Source organism: Helianthus annuus, chromosome 7 (genome assembly GCF_002127325.2).
Source record: "Helianthus annuus cultivar XRQ/B chromosome 7, HanXRQr2.0-SUNRISE, whole genome shotgun sequence".
Lineage (NCBI taxonomy): Eukaryota > Viridiplantae > Streptophyta > Magnoliopsida > Asterales > Asteraceae > Helianthus > Helianthus annuus.
This window is the reverse complement of record NC_035439.2, coordinates 19,839,421-19,855,011: the sequence shown is the minus strand read 5'-3', so window position 1 is coordinate 19,855,011 and position 15,591 is coordinate 19,839,421.

Below are 15,591 nucleotides of genomic sequence, written 5' to 3'. Positions count from 1 at the left end.
GTGAATACTAGTTGTATCAGTAGGGTTTTAAAAATTCAACTGAAATAGTTCAAGAAATCGATGACAACTGAATGAGATGAAATGATATAGTTTCGAATAGGACTAGGTTCAAGTCAACAGATATATGATCAAATAGATATCTGTTAGTGAAATGACTTTTTTTTTTAAATTCATGGTCAAAAGAAAACTTACTTTAATTGGTAACTGAGGAAGACTCAGAATCGATACGCTCAAAATAGAAGTATAAAAATGATTGTCAACTATTGATCCAAAAGGGAAAATGTGTTGACATTAAATTGCAAAGATACACTGGAATATTTTAGTGTATCATTGTCTTAATACACAATTGTATCAAGACTATTTTCAAATGATGAGTCAAACGAAAGATATACGTGAGTTTTGAATGATTCATATGTTTATGATAAGCTACGACTTCGCAAGGTGTCGTAATGCTTGGAATAATTTCAATAATTACGGTGCTCGAACAATTTCACCGTATAATCAACTGAAAGTTTAAATGAAGAAAACTTGGATATTCATTTTAAATAGGAGTTTCAATTGATGATGAAAAAGACCAAATGAATTACTATAGAATTTTCGATAAATAATGAAAGAAACGTTTAAGAAGTACACCGGAATATGATACGAATTTTGTGTACTTTTATCTTAACACATAGTTGTATTAAGACTGGTTTAAGAATATGAACCAAAAATTAAAATTCGTATATTAGGAGTGAAATTGAAAATAGTTCAAGCTATAAATTTATTATGACGCCACAAGGTGTCATAGTAGTGGTGAATGAAACGAGTTTCACCATGATGTAAATTAAATGTAGTAAATCCGAATGTTTTAATAAATTATTTTGGATTGAAATTGAAATAATTGAAGAAAGTTTTTCGATCGAAGATGATAAGGCAATAAGGAATACGAAACGCTCGATAGATACACGGAAATATGAAATGAATTTGTGTATCATTATCTTAGCACACGATTGTGTTAAGATTGTTTTGATAGAATAAATCAAAGCGGATTCAACATAAATGAATAATTAAACCCGTATGTAAGAGGTGCAACGAGATTAGCACAAGTTTCAAATTTGTGAAAACGTCACCATAAGGTGATCGTGACCAAATAAATGATTCAACGAAAGTGAAAACCAAACAAGTTTGTTATGGATCTGAAATAGAGGAAATATTTGACGGAATGTATTTATGTGACAACCTGAGCTTCCAAGGTTCCATCTTCACACTATTGCACGTTAATTGTTGGATTGTTTGTTGACACGACTTATTTATTTCACAACTGTACACGTTACAATACGTTATATTGCACTGTGGTTGATATTTTATATAGGTTGGTGTGTATTATATAAGTGTGTGGGTGATTTATATATGCTTGTTGTGATCTGTATAATTAATAAAACTAGAGTACTTGGCCAACCCCCCCTCTAACAACTTAGGTGTTTTCGTTCAACAAGAAGCCAACGAGATCGAATGGGCTTTAGGCCCAGCAGTGGATCCGTTATATTATTCCCAACTTTAAGTGAATGTTGAATCGGCAAACCCTAGGACTCTTCCTTGTGTGCGACGGCAATCAGTATTACCATCATCATTCCCGAGGCGCCCCAGCCTATTGCTCGAATCCTTACATCTCCGGTTAGTTATATAATTAGTTTGTTAATGTTTGTTTTGTTTTGGCGGCTATGAGTGTCTTAGTATATGTGCAATGGTTGGAAATTAATGATCATATATATATGTGTGCATGAAATCTAGATATATATGTGTGTGCTCAAGTGATGGTCCAATCAAATAATAGTAGTACCTTACATAATATATCATATCAAAAGTCATTGAAGTTGACGGCTGTGATAATTAAAATAAGGGTCAAATTGGTTGAATGGATATGATGGTCCAATGGTACAATCTTGATCCTAACATGGTCAAAGTGGTTTATATGCTTTTGAAAGTAAACATGTGCAGACTGCATTTAGAAGTCATGTGATATTAACACATAATTCCATGTAACTAAATGTTGGGGGTCCAATGAGGGTTGGCGGTGGAAGAAAAGTGTCGGCCATAGCTATATTCTAAATGATGTATAGTCTTGTTTTGTTTTTTTTTTTGTAAACCCAAACAATCAGAAGAAAGTGGGCGGCTAGTAGGGTATTAGACCAAAAGTCTGTTGGTTTCAAGGGGGTCATGTGTGGATTACTTGATTGGTTGGGTGGGCGGCCAACCAAAGGCCATTGGTTGAGGGCTTCGGCCCAATAGTCCGAGTTTAATGAATGTGATGAGGGTCCGAGATTTATGCATGGTGATGTTGTCCGAATTTTTATAGTGCTAGCATGAGGCCCGAGTTTGTTGATGATGTTTTATCCGACCTTAATGTATAAAACTTGCCTGAGCTTTAAAGGAGTTTAATGATCAGACTTTTAAAACAAAACCTAAGGTCCGAGTGTAATGCCCTCACTTTATTTCCGAGTTTTATGACCCTCCCATGATCCGAGTTTCCAAATCACTCATGTGGTCCGACTATTAAGTGGGAAGCCCCCCCCCCCCTCTAGGTCCGAGTTTTGTAAGGGGACTCCCTGTCCGAGTTTAAAGTGGGGGAGCTCCTTAGTTCGACTTTGCTTGGTGTGTGTGTGTCCGAGGTTTAACCCCCCACACCCCCTTGTCCGACTTTATGGCCCTCTGTCCCACTTGTCCGAGTTTCATGAGGCATGAAGCATGTCCAGTCCGACCATTAAGGTAGTTATGCATAGTAATTAATAGAGTTCTTGCCCAAAACAAGACTTCGGCACAAGTGCTTTTGTGTATTGTGATTTCATCTAATGTGTGTGCCAATAGTAACCTCGTTTAGTTCTTTAACTGAGTAAGTTTGTTAACCCTGTTAACCTCCCTAACTGTGTTAAATTGGTGCAACTCTGTTAAGCATGTAACGCTAATGGTTGTGAATATTGTTAGCTAACTAACTCTGTTAAGTTTATCACTTCTGTTACGTATGTTAACCCCGTCAAGCATAATGTGAATAACCATGATAGTGCGATGCGAACTGTAATTGAAACTTACATGAAACTTGGATTTCACGACTTTGTTTACCTGCTTACGTGATAATTGCTTAAGTACATGTTATGACATAGATCGCATGTGAACCGTTACTAACATAAACTGATCTGGTATACGGGCATACTATAGGATCCGACTGATCGATTGATTGTTTACGAGCACATAGAGTAGCATACCGAGCAAACCAAGGTGAGTTCACATAGCCAAGGCATGGGTTCCCAGGGTGGGAATGGGTTGGATGATTGTTTGTGCATGCTTAAATGATACCTGTCGAACTGCCTTCGCACACACCCTGGTTGGTAAAGACTATGGTCGCGAACGAACTACTCAACTGCCTTCGCACACACCCTGGTCGGTAAAGACTATGGTCGCGAACGAACTGATCAATTGCCTTCACACACACCCTGGTCGGTAAAGACTACGGTCGCGAACTAACGAACCTAATCTTCGCACACATGCCTGTGAGGCCGCGATGGAACTGATACGATATGAAACTTAATTGAACGAACGCACTATTACCCAAACTAAACTATTAACTGTGAACTCGCTCAACTAGTTTGTTGATTATCTGCTGCATGCCTTGCAGGACCTTAGGTACATATTGGAGCTTGCACAAGGAAGGAGCAGGTCGTTGTGGGAATTGGATCGCGAACGTTAATTGAACTCATAACTACATTTGAGAATTTTATTACTATGCTTCCGCTACGCTTTAAAACTATGGTTATGTTTTGAACACCTATCGTATTGAATGGATGGTTTACATTTATTTTACTTAATATTAATTACATGTTCAATATGATTGGTGGCTTGATCCTGGTCAGTCACGCTCCCAAGCGGTGATACTCCGCAGGTGGATTTTGGGGGTGTGACAGATTGGTATCAGAGCCATTGGTTATAGAGAACTTGGTTTTAATATGTGAAAAACGTTTTTATTAAAACCAGACTATAACCAGAACAGTGCTCTCAACGATCCACAACGACGCTTCGCTCCACGTGCAAGACTCGACATCCTAGGTAATAAGGTTTATGTTTATTACCTGCTTGCTAGAAAAGCATAGAACTTTGCTCGTAGTATGCTTACATTACTTTGCTCACTACTTGTTATTGCTTGAGAACACCTACATGCTTACACTTTTCTGTCATCGCACTACTCGCGAACCATTCATACTTATGCTACCTTTACTGCTCGATCATGTCTGGACGTGTTAACATGACTCAATCCCGGTTGACGGCTCTCATTAACGAACAAGTTTTTGCGGCGCTTGCAGCCGCACAAGCAGGAGGTATAACCTGCTATTCCAAACCTATCCTAGGATGTTAGATCCTACTCTTGTGACCCAACTCTCGCGCTTAACCTTGATCTATCTTTCTCGCGCAACGGGTCAGAACGCACAACCTGTCTGCACATTCAAGAACTTCATGGACTGTCGTCCAAGCACATTCAGTGGCGCCGAAGGAGCAGTGGGACTACTCCATTGGCTTGGGAAGCTCGAGGCAGTAATTGAGATGTGTGAATGCCCTGAGGCTCGCAGGGTCAAGTACGACACTGGTACTTTGGTAGGAATCGCGCTAACCAGGTGGAACGCGCAAGTACAGATACTAGGGTTGGCAGCTGCTAATGCCACCCCCTGGAACGAATTCAAAGAACACATTAAAAGGGAATACTACACGCGTGATGACATCCACAAGTTGGAAGTGGAGCCTTACCATTTGAAAATGACGGGGTCAGAAATTGAAGCTCATACGAAACGATAGAACGAACTGGCCATCTTGTGTCCAACCATGGTGGACCCTCCAAACAAGCGTATCGAATTGTACCTCAAGGGTCTAGCCTCAGAGATTCAGAGCCATGCTACATCGGCTAACCTCGACAAAATCCAAGACATTCAGTGTCTTGCTCATCGCCTCACGGATCAGGCAGTGGAACAGAACAGGCTGCCTAGTTGTATCAGCGCTATTACTACCGCTACCACTTCTGCTACTCCCGCTACTCCTAGTGACAACAAGCGGAAATGGGATGGGTATTCCAGCAAGGGTTCAGCTACCGTTCGGTCTCAAGCACAACAGCAGCACAAGAATAGTGATCGCCAGAGCACAGCAGAAGCTAAGGATTCGGGAGCCCACGGCTTACACATCGGAATCGCCAGCAGCAACAGCAAGCAGAAATCCTATACAAAGAAAAGATTGTTCGCATTCCTCGTTCTGGTCAAGAACCTCTCGAAGCTCAAGGCGACAAGAGTGGTGCCGTGGTTGGCATCACCTCTTTCTTGAAGGCTCAGGAATGTTTGCGGAAGGGCCACACCGCAACTTTGGCTCTCGTTACTGACTCATCAGCGAAAGAAAAGAAGTTGGAAGACCATTCAGTTGTACGCGACTTTCCTCAGGTGTCTCGCAAGGTTTTACCTGGTCTACCGCCGCATCATCAGGACGAATTTCAAATCGAGCTCGCTCCAGGAGCAGCACCAATAGCCCGCGCACCATATCGTTTAGCTCCAACCGAATTGGAAGAGCTGTCAAAGCAGCTGCAAGAGCTCTTGGAAAAGGGTTTTATTCGTCCAAGCTCTTCGCCTTGGGGAGCTCCAGTGTTATTTGTGAAGAAGAAAGACGGTACGTTCAGAATGTGCATCGACTACCGTGAACTGAACAAGGTGACGGTGAAGAACCGTTATCCTCTTCCGCGCATCGACGACTTGTTCGACCAGTTGCAAGGGTCGAGTTACTATTCCAAGATAGACTTGAGGTCAGGATATCATCAGCTGAGAGTCCGGGATGAGGACGTCTCTAAAACAGCCTTCAGAACTCGTTATGGTCACTACGAGTTCCTCGTCATGCCATTTGGGTTAACGAACGCGCCTGCCGTATTTATGGACCTTATGAACAGGGTGTGTAAACCCTACCTAGACAAGTTCGTCATCGTATTCATCGACGACATTCTGATTTACTCCAAGAGTCAGGAGGAACACGAGCAGCATCTTCGCCTTATTTTGGAACTCCTTCGGAAGGAGCAGCTGTACGCCAAGCTTTCTAAATGCGACTTCTGGCTTCGTGAAGTCAACTTCTTAGGCCATGTGGTGAACAGGGATGGGATTCTTGTCGATCCATCCAAGGTTGATTCGATCAGAAACTGGCCAGCACCACGTACACCGACAGAAATACGCCAATTCTTGGGTTTGGCGGGTTACTACAGGCGATTTATTAAAGACTTCTCAAAGATCGCGCAACCACTTACTATGCTAACACAGAAAGGTGTCGTTTACAGATGGGGGAATACGCAAGAGACCGCTTTTCAGTACTTAAAGGATAGGCTTTGCAGCGCACCTATTCTCTCATTGCCAGAGGGCACGGATGACTTCGTGGTCTATTGTGACGCATCGATACAGGGGCTTGGTTGTGTATTGATGCAACGTGATAAAGTGATAGCCTACGCTTCTCGGCAACTCAAGGTTCATGAACGGAACTACACGACGCACGATTTAGAGCTGGGAGCTGTTGTTTTCGCGCTTAAGATATGGCGACACTACCTGTACGGTACCAGGTGCACGATTTACACCAATCACAGGAGTCTCGAGCATATTCTTAAGCAAAAGGATTTGAATATGCGTCAACGGAGATGGGTTGAACTACTAAACGACTACGAATGCGCCATCAATTATCATCCAGGCAAGGCCAACGTTGTGGCCGACGCCCTCAGTCGAAAGGACACCCTACCTAAGCGCGTGCGAGCGCTACAGCTTACTATTCAGTCCGGTCTTCCTGCACAGATACGAGCGCTACGTACGTTGGAAAATACTTAACCTGTGCGAGAGTCAAGGTCGAATATCAGAAACCAGCTGGCCTACTGCAGCAGCCTAAGATACCACAATGGAAATGGGAAGAAATTTCCATGGATTTCGTTACAGGCCTACCTAGATCTCAGCGTGGGAATGATACCATATGGGTGATCGTGGATCGACTCACCAAGTCTGCACACTTCCTACCTATAAAGGAAACGGACAAGTTCTCCACTCTTGCAGACATCTATCTTAAGGAAGTTGTTTCGAGGCACGGGGTGCCCACCTCCATTATTTCGGAACGGGATGCACAATTCACGTCAGAGCTATGGAAAGCGATGCACAAATCTTTCGGCTCACGATTAGACATGAGCACAGCATATCATTCCTTTTAAGGAACTCACTATCGACGAGCGGTTGCAGTTCGTCGAGGAACCAGTTGAAATCACGGACCGGGATGTTAAGGTCCTCAAACACAAGAGAACCCCTCTTGTTCGAGTTCGTTGGAACTCCCGACGTGGCCCAAAGTACACCTGGGAGCGTGAAGATCAAATGAAACTCAAGTATCCCCAGTTATTCGAAAACCGTGCAACCACTACTGAGGCTGAAGCTACTACAGAATTTCGGGACGAAATTCCAAATCAACGGGGGGATGATGTGACACCCCAGGAAAACTAGTAAACAACGCAACACAACTAGCTTCCTCAGTAACAGCATGCTAAATTTCGGGACGAAATTCCTTTCAAGTTGGGGATAATGTGACAACCTGAGCTTCCAAGGTTCCATCTTCACACTATTGCACGTTAATTGTTGGATTGTTTGTTGACACGACTTATTTATTTCACAACTGTACACGTTACAATACGTTATATTGCACTGTGGTTGATATTTTATATAGGTTGGTGTGTATTATATAAGTGTGTGGGTGATTTATATATGCTTGTTGTGATCTGTATAATTAATAAAACTAGAGTACTTGGCCAACCCCCCCTCTAACAACTTAGGTGTTTTCGTTCAACAAGAAGCCAACGAGATCGAATGGGCTTTAGGCCCAACAGTGGATCCGTTATATTATTCCCAACTTTAAGTGAATGTTGAATCGGCAAACCCTAGGACTCTTCCTTGTGTGCGACGGCAATCAGTATTACCATCATCATTCCCGAGGCGCCCCAGCCTATTGCTCGAATCCTTACATCTCCGGTTAGTTATATAATTAGTTTGTTAATGTTTGTTTTGTTTTGGCGGCTATGAGTGTCTTAGTATATGTGCAATGGTTGGAAATTAATGATCATATATATATGTGTGCATGAAATCTAGATATATATGTGTGTGCTCAAGTGATGGTCCAATCAAATAATAGTAGTACCTTACATAATATATCATATCAAAAGTCATTGAAGTTGACGGCTGTGATAATTAAAATAAGGGTCAAATTGGTTGAATGGATATGATGGTCCAATGGTACAATCTTGATCCTAACATGGTCAAAGTGGTTTATATGCTTTTGAAAGTAAACATGTGCAGACTGCATTTAGAAGTCATGTGATATTAACACATAATTCCATGTAACTAAATGTTGGGGGTCCAATGAGGGTTGGCGGTGGAAGAAAAGTGTCGGCCATAGCTATATTCTAAATGATGTATAGTCTTGTTTTGTTTTTTTTTTTTGTAAACCCAAACAATCAGAAGAAAGTGGGCGGCTAGTAGGGTATTAGACCAAAAGTCTGTTGGTTTCAAGGGGGTCATGTGTGGATTACTTGATTGGTTGGGTGGGCGGCCAACCAAAGGCCATTGGTTGAGGGCTTCGGCCCAATAGTCCGAGTTTAATGAATGTGATGAGGGTCCGAGATTTATGCATGGTGATGTTGTCCGAATTTTTATAGTGCTAGCATGAGGCCCGAGTTTGTTGATGATGTTTTATCCGACCTTAATGTATAAAACTTGCCTGAGCTTTAAAGGAGTTTAATGATCAGACTTTTAAAACAAAACCTAAGGTCCGAGTGTAATGCCCTCACTTTATTTCCGAGTTTTATGACCCTCCCATGATCCGAGTTTCCAAATCACTCATGTGGTCCGACTATTAAGTGGGAAGCCCCCCCCCTCTAGGTCCGAGTTTTGTAAGGGGACTCCCTGTCCGAGTTTAAAGTGGGGGAGCTCCTTAGTTCGACTTTGCTTGGTGTGTGTGTGTCCGAGGTTTAACCCCCCACACCCCCTTGTCCGACTTTATGGCCCTCTGTCCCACTTGTCCGAGTTTCATGAGGCATGAAGCATGTCCAGTCCGACCATTAAGGTAGTTATGCATAGTAATTAATAGAGTTCTTGCCCAAAACAAGACTTCGGCACAAGTGCTTTTGTGTATTGTGATTTCATCTAATGTGTGTGCCAATAGTAACCTCGTTTAGTTCTTTAACTGAGTAAGTTTGTTAACCCTGTTAACCTCCCTAACTGTGTTAAATTGGTGCAACTCTGTTAAGCATGTAACGCTAATGGTTGTGAATATTGTTAGCTAACTAACTCTGTTAAGTTTATCACTTCTGTTACGTATGTTAACCCCGTCAAGCATAATGTGAATAACCATGATAGTGCGATGCGAACTGTAATTGAAACTTACATGAAACTTGGATTTCACGACTTTGTTTACCTGCTTACGTGATAATTGCTTAAGTACATGTTATGACATAGATCGCATGTGAACCGTTACTAACATAAACTGATCTGGTATACGGGCATACTATAGGATCCGACTGATCGATTGATTGTTTACGAGCACATAGAGTAGCATACCGAGCAAACCAAGGTGAGTTCACACAGCCAAGGCATGGGTTCCCAGGGTGGGAATGGGTTGGATGATTGTTTGTGCATGCTTAAATGATACCTGTCGAACTGCCTTCGCACACACCCTGGTTGGTAAAGACTATGGTCGCGAACGAACTACTCAACTGCCTTCGCACACACCCTGGTCGGTAAAGACTATGGTCGCGAACGAACTGATCAATTGCCTTCGCACACACCCTGGTCGGTAAAGACTACGGTCGCGAACTAACGAACCTAATCTTCGCACACATGCCTGTGAGGCCGCGATGGAACTGATACGATATGAAACTTAATTGAACGAACGCACTATTACCCAAACTAAACTATTAACTGTGAACTCGCTCAACTAGTTTGTTGATTATCTGCTGCATGCCTTGCAGGACCTTAGGTACATATTGGAGCTTGCACAAGGAAGGAGCAGGTCGTTGTGGGAATTGGATCGCGAACGTTAATTGAACTCATAACTACATTTGAGAATTTTATTACTATGCTTCCGCTACGCTTTAAAACTATGGTTATGTTTTGAACACCTATCGTATTGAATGGATGGTTTACATTTATTTTACTTAATATTAATTACATGTTCAATATGATTGGTGGCTTGATCCTGGTCAGTCACGCTCCCAAGCGGTGATACTCCGCAGGTGGATTTTGGGGGTGTGACAATTTATTTATGAACCTTTATTTGTACTAGGTTCAAATAATAACTTAACTTAGATATATATCAGTGACTACGTCTGGAATCATCTCTGCTTCTTGTGTAGTAAGTACGTATGCTCGCGCGTTCGTCTTAGCTCCGTCTGTTGTTCTAGCCTTGGTGTTAGATGTTTTGGTTAGTTTCTGGTAATATGGTTTGATGTGTCCGGTTTCCCCGCAATTGTAACAGATGTTAGTTTTTCTTCTACACTCTTCCTCTATGTGCCCGGTCATCTTGCAGAAGTCACAGTAGGGTGTGTTCCTAAAACGACATCGTCCTGAATGCGTTTTGTTACTGTTTCTGCAGATAGGTTGCTCCAATGACGGTTTAGTTTCTTTCTTCTTGAGTTCTTGGGAAATTTTCTGGGCTAATTCTTTCTTCTTGTTTTCTTCTCTTGTGCGGATTAGTCCATCTGTCAGCATGTTAGCTAGTTCAACTGCTTCCTCAATAGTCTGTGGTCTAACGGCCTTGACTATGTCTCGGATTTCGCTAATTAATCCCCAAATATAACGAGAAATTAGTACAGATTCTGGCGAAGCCAGAGTTGGTACCATTCTTGCATATTCGAAGAATGTTGTCGTATATTCACGACAATTCACATCTATCATTTTATGATTTAGGAACTTGTTAGTTATTCTTTCCTTTTCATAAGGAGGACAAAATTTTCTTTCTACTACTTCCTTGAATTCTTCCCAGTCTATGGCATAAGCCATGGTCCTTCCTTTTGCCTGAAGAATAGTATTCCACCATTCTAAGGCTTCTTCCTTAAAGAGATTAGATGCATACATCACCTTATCTTCTTCAGCATATTTGCTGATCGTAAGGACAGCTTCCGTCTTTTCCAACCATCGCAGAGCAGCCGTGGCACTTTCACTGCCCGCGAACTCGGTTGGTTTACAGGCTAGAAATTCTTTGTAGGTACACCCGAGAGTCATCGCCTTCTTCTTCTTGGGAAATGGGGTTTTGGGAATATCATTATTATCACTATTGACACTACGGTTAAAACTATCGTCACGGGTATGCTTACTGTTCATAGCTTTGGTGGGTTCTATGGGATTTTTAACAGCTTTAATTATTAAAGGTAAAGCATTAGCTATTCCTTGAGCTATTAGATTTTCTATAGCATTTTTATCCAAAGGATTTTCATTATTAGCATGAGCTTCTGGATTATGTGACACTTCATTCGACATCTGAATTGCAAATATTTTCACTTATTAATATCTCAGAATAATTAAAACAAAATAATACCTCTAGGATATTATATGTGCCTATTGACATATACATATCATGTATAACACATAAGTTAATTTGTATTAGTTTCCTAACTTTATTGTTTAGGTATTAGAGAACACCTAATTAGCTTAAACAAGTGGCTTAACTTATACTAAGGCATCTTTTCTTATTCAACCTTTGAATGTTATCAGATGTGCTACCAGTTAATAGCAATCTCCTAACTCTTTTATTTAAGTTTAAATATTATTATCACAACACTTATAGGCTCAAAGTAGTGGCTTAGCTCTGATACCACCTTCTGTCACGGCCCCCGACCCACCCTGGACGGAATCGGGTGCCGTGAGCAGTCCCGTGGTACCGGTGATTATTTTTGAAAAACATTGCAGCGGAATTTTCATCAGGACCGTGAGTTAGGAAAAATATCAGAGTTTAGAAAACACCGGATTTGATTTAAATAGATGGGATAAATCCCTATTTAAAATGGTAGCTTTAATAAAGATAAATTTCATTTTATAAAACAATATTTCTTTAATAAGCCATTTCTTGATGCCTTTTAGTGCCGTATCCAGCCTTATGATAATTACCTGAAACATGTTTGAAAAAGGTTTTGTCAGCGGGAATGCTGAGTGAATTCATTCCATTTTTATACAAATATATTGTTATACCTTACAGTATTAAGGTTTTATATTTATTTGCATTTACCTTACTCAATCAGTATTCTGTCACATAATAGTAATTTAAATATAACAGCAACAATATCACTCATTGGTTTACTTTCATCCAATAGTGAATTAATCAAATAACTATACGTTACTGTTATTCAATTTATCTGTCATTTAGACGATTCCTATAACTGGGTCAAATCACTGTTGATCATTCTTTCAACTAGTGACTCTGGTCATATTGCTTGTTCATAACACTGTTGATCATTCTTTCAACTAGGGTCTTTGGTCATATCGCTGTTGATCATTCTTTCAACTAGCGATTCTATTCATGGCACTGTTGATCATTCTTTCAACTAGTGCTTCTGGTCATTATCACTGTTGATCATTCATTCAACTAGTGATTCTAATTATAACACTGTTGATCATTCTTTCAACTAGTGTCTCTGGACATATCACTGCTGATCATTCTTTCAGCTAGTGACTTTGGACATAATGAAGTCTTATTACTTTGTCAAACATATTACTTCTAGCACCAAGTCATGCAATCTAGTATAATGACATGTTATGTTAATTATTATAACTTATCAAAATATATTAATTCACTAATTGTAATATCAGTGTATAGTAACCTGACTAAAAGTATTATATTTGACTATTTGATTATGGTATGCACTAGTTAGATTTATAGATAATAATTTAATGTTAAGAATAATATTAGTTATAATTGTGGTCATGCTAACCTTCTGAGAATCAAATAATGCATAATACCTCCCATACCAGTAGTTATTTATAAAATATAATACCTAATCACTGTAAGTATAACTGGTAACCATTTAGGATTTTTAGAAAACATTTTGTAATATAATTGTTTCACAAAGAGGTGATAAAACTGTGATAAAAGAGTATAGACTCACAAACGGTGAGAAAAGAGAAATGAACTCACATTGCAGATTTCTACGGGCAGAGTTTAGTCTACAGATAAGCCTTGTTGCTTTAATTTGAGCAGAGTCTAGCTTACTGATTGCTTTAATTAATCTAATAACACGTCACACAAACGAGGTTGTAACTAATACAGCAATTACGACAATTCACGGGATTAAACCTTCACAACGATTAACAAGTGCAATACTTCAACTCATTTATCGAATTATCGACAAACGACAAAGTATAATACTTAATAATTCGATCGGATTCACAACGAATAACAGAGCATAGTCCGAATTCGAACAGCACTCAAATATTCAAGTCGAAATCACGAGGAACAATAAAGTATAAGCTCAATTTGAGCAGCACTCGGACAATCGTCGGATAGTTATAATCGATCGGATGTTGAATCGTAATAGCGATCGAGTTATTACCCTGATTGCGGCGTCGATTAGTGAATCGTGTGTGTTAATTGTGGTAAACAGGCTATAACTCAGTGCTTTAGACGAATTTCTTCGTCGTTCAAACGCAGAATTTCAAGTCCCAACCTCTACTATTTATAGCTGGAAAATAGTCCCCCTCGCGTGTCACGACAGGGAAACCTGGTCCTGGCGCGTGGCGCGAGAGGTCACTTTTAATATGAGGTAGCCACGCGTCTCAGTAGCTTGGGTGAGTCGACGGTTCGTTAAAATTCAATTTCTATCAAAAACAGTTTGGATAATACTAACTAGGAAATACCCCCCCTGAGTTTTAGGGGCCCTGATCCTGATTCCGATTGTTCTGAAAATTTTAGGGTTTGTGCAGAATCATTTGGGTGTCTTAATTAGGTTTTCCTATTGAATAAAATACTATAATAAATAATGGTTTTTAACGAGGGTTGTTACAGATACGGTGTAAGAAAGTGAATCTAATAAAATAATTACCTATAGTGAAAATTATATTTTTTGTATGGTTCCGTTATTAAACATGAAGCCATAAAAATGAATACAACTACCGTTACCGGTCTTGTTCGGTACGGTATGATAGCGATATGATGTAAGTTTAGTTTACTGAAAGCAAAACACAATAAAGTTAAATATCGGCATCGATACAAATGTTGTTTGAAAAAAAAATAAACATAGAACGCAAGTTATTCTGGAAAAAATCAAATTATGAATAAGATTATATTAAATAAATGAATAAATACTTTAATTTATCATCGGCTTCGGTTTGGTTAGTACGACAACAACACAGTATCCATATTCAGTATAACTTAGGAGGTGTTTGGTGTTGTGTTTTCAAAATAAATTATGCGTTTTCAAAATAGATTTTCCGTTTTCAAAACTGCGTTTTGAAAAAGCATATAGGTACGTGCTTCTTCAAAACTGCATTTTAGAGGCAGATAATCACTTTTTCATCCAAACACTTTTTTAGATTATTTATGTTTAAAAACGCAATAATCAAATAATCACTTCAAAACGTAATCCCAAACACCCTCTTATATAGAAATGTTGAAGAAAATAAACATATTTATGAAGTTAGATTTTTTAAATAAGTTAACGAACACAACTTATTAGGAAAAAAACAAATTAAATAATCAATAAAATTTTATTAAGAAAGTTTTATCAAAAAATTGAATGTTCAAAAAATAAAATAAAAAAATAAATATATATTAAAAAATAAACAAATACTATTCATCAAAACTTTGGTCAAAATCGGTACCAAAAAATCGGGAAAATGGGAACCGGTACCGGTTCTGATACGGTAACGGTTCAGTACCCGTACGGTACCTGTATTTGAGGGTAAAAACCGGTACTATACCGGTACCAAAAATGTCAAAAGACGGTACCGAATCAATAAAAAAATGTATCTGGCTTGGTAAATTCGGTATCGGTACCGGTTAAATGCCGGTACTCGATACCATTTGCTCATCCCTAGGTGATGTTGTTATAATATTAAAATAAGAAAAATTGAAAGAAAAAAAAAACACTAAAGTAAGAAACTATAAAAGGAAAAAGGAAAAGAAAAAAAGAAAAAAGAAATCAAAGGAAAAAATGAAAAAAAAAAGAAAAGAAAAAAATAATTATGTTCATCAAGACTTTCAATTCATATAGATAATAGATGTTAGCATGATACCATCCACCATTGAAGCATGCTATATGTTCCTCTTGCTGAATTCTTTCTCATTTTCTTCAAACATGCCCAAATGTCGTTAAGAACACTGCCCCGACGACTTTCTTCTAATCCTTAGAACCGTTCAGACTATGATAGACGTCCAATAACGATTGACAAGAGATCCTGGTATTAGGAATTAGTAATTTCAGCCACACAAGCACACTCCACCATATCGACCGTGCCACCAAACATGAAGCGAGCGGGTGATCAACCGACTCCTCACCCAGTGCACTTCTTCAACAAAAGGCGTTCGAAATAAGCACTGACT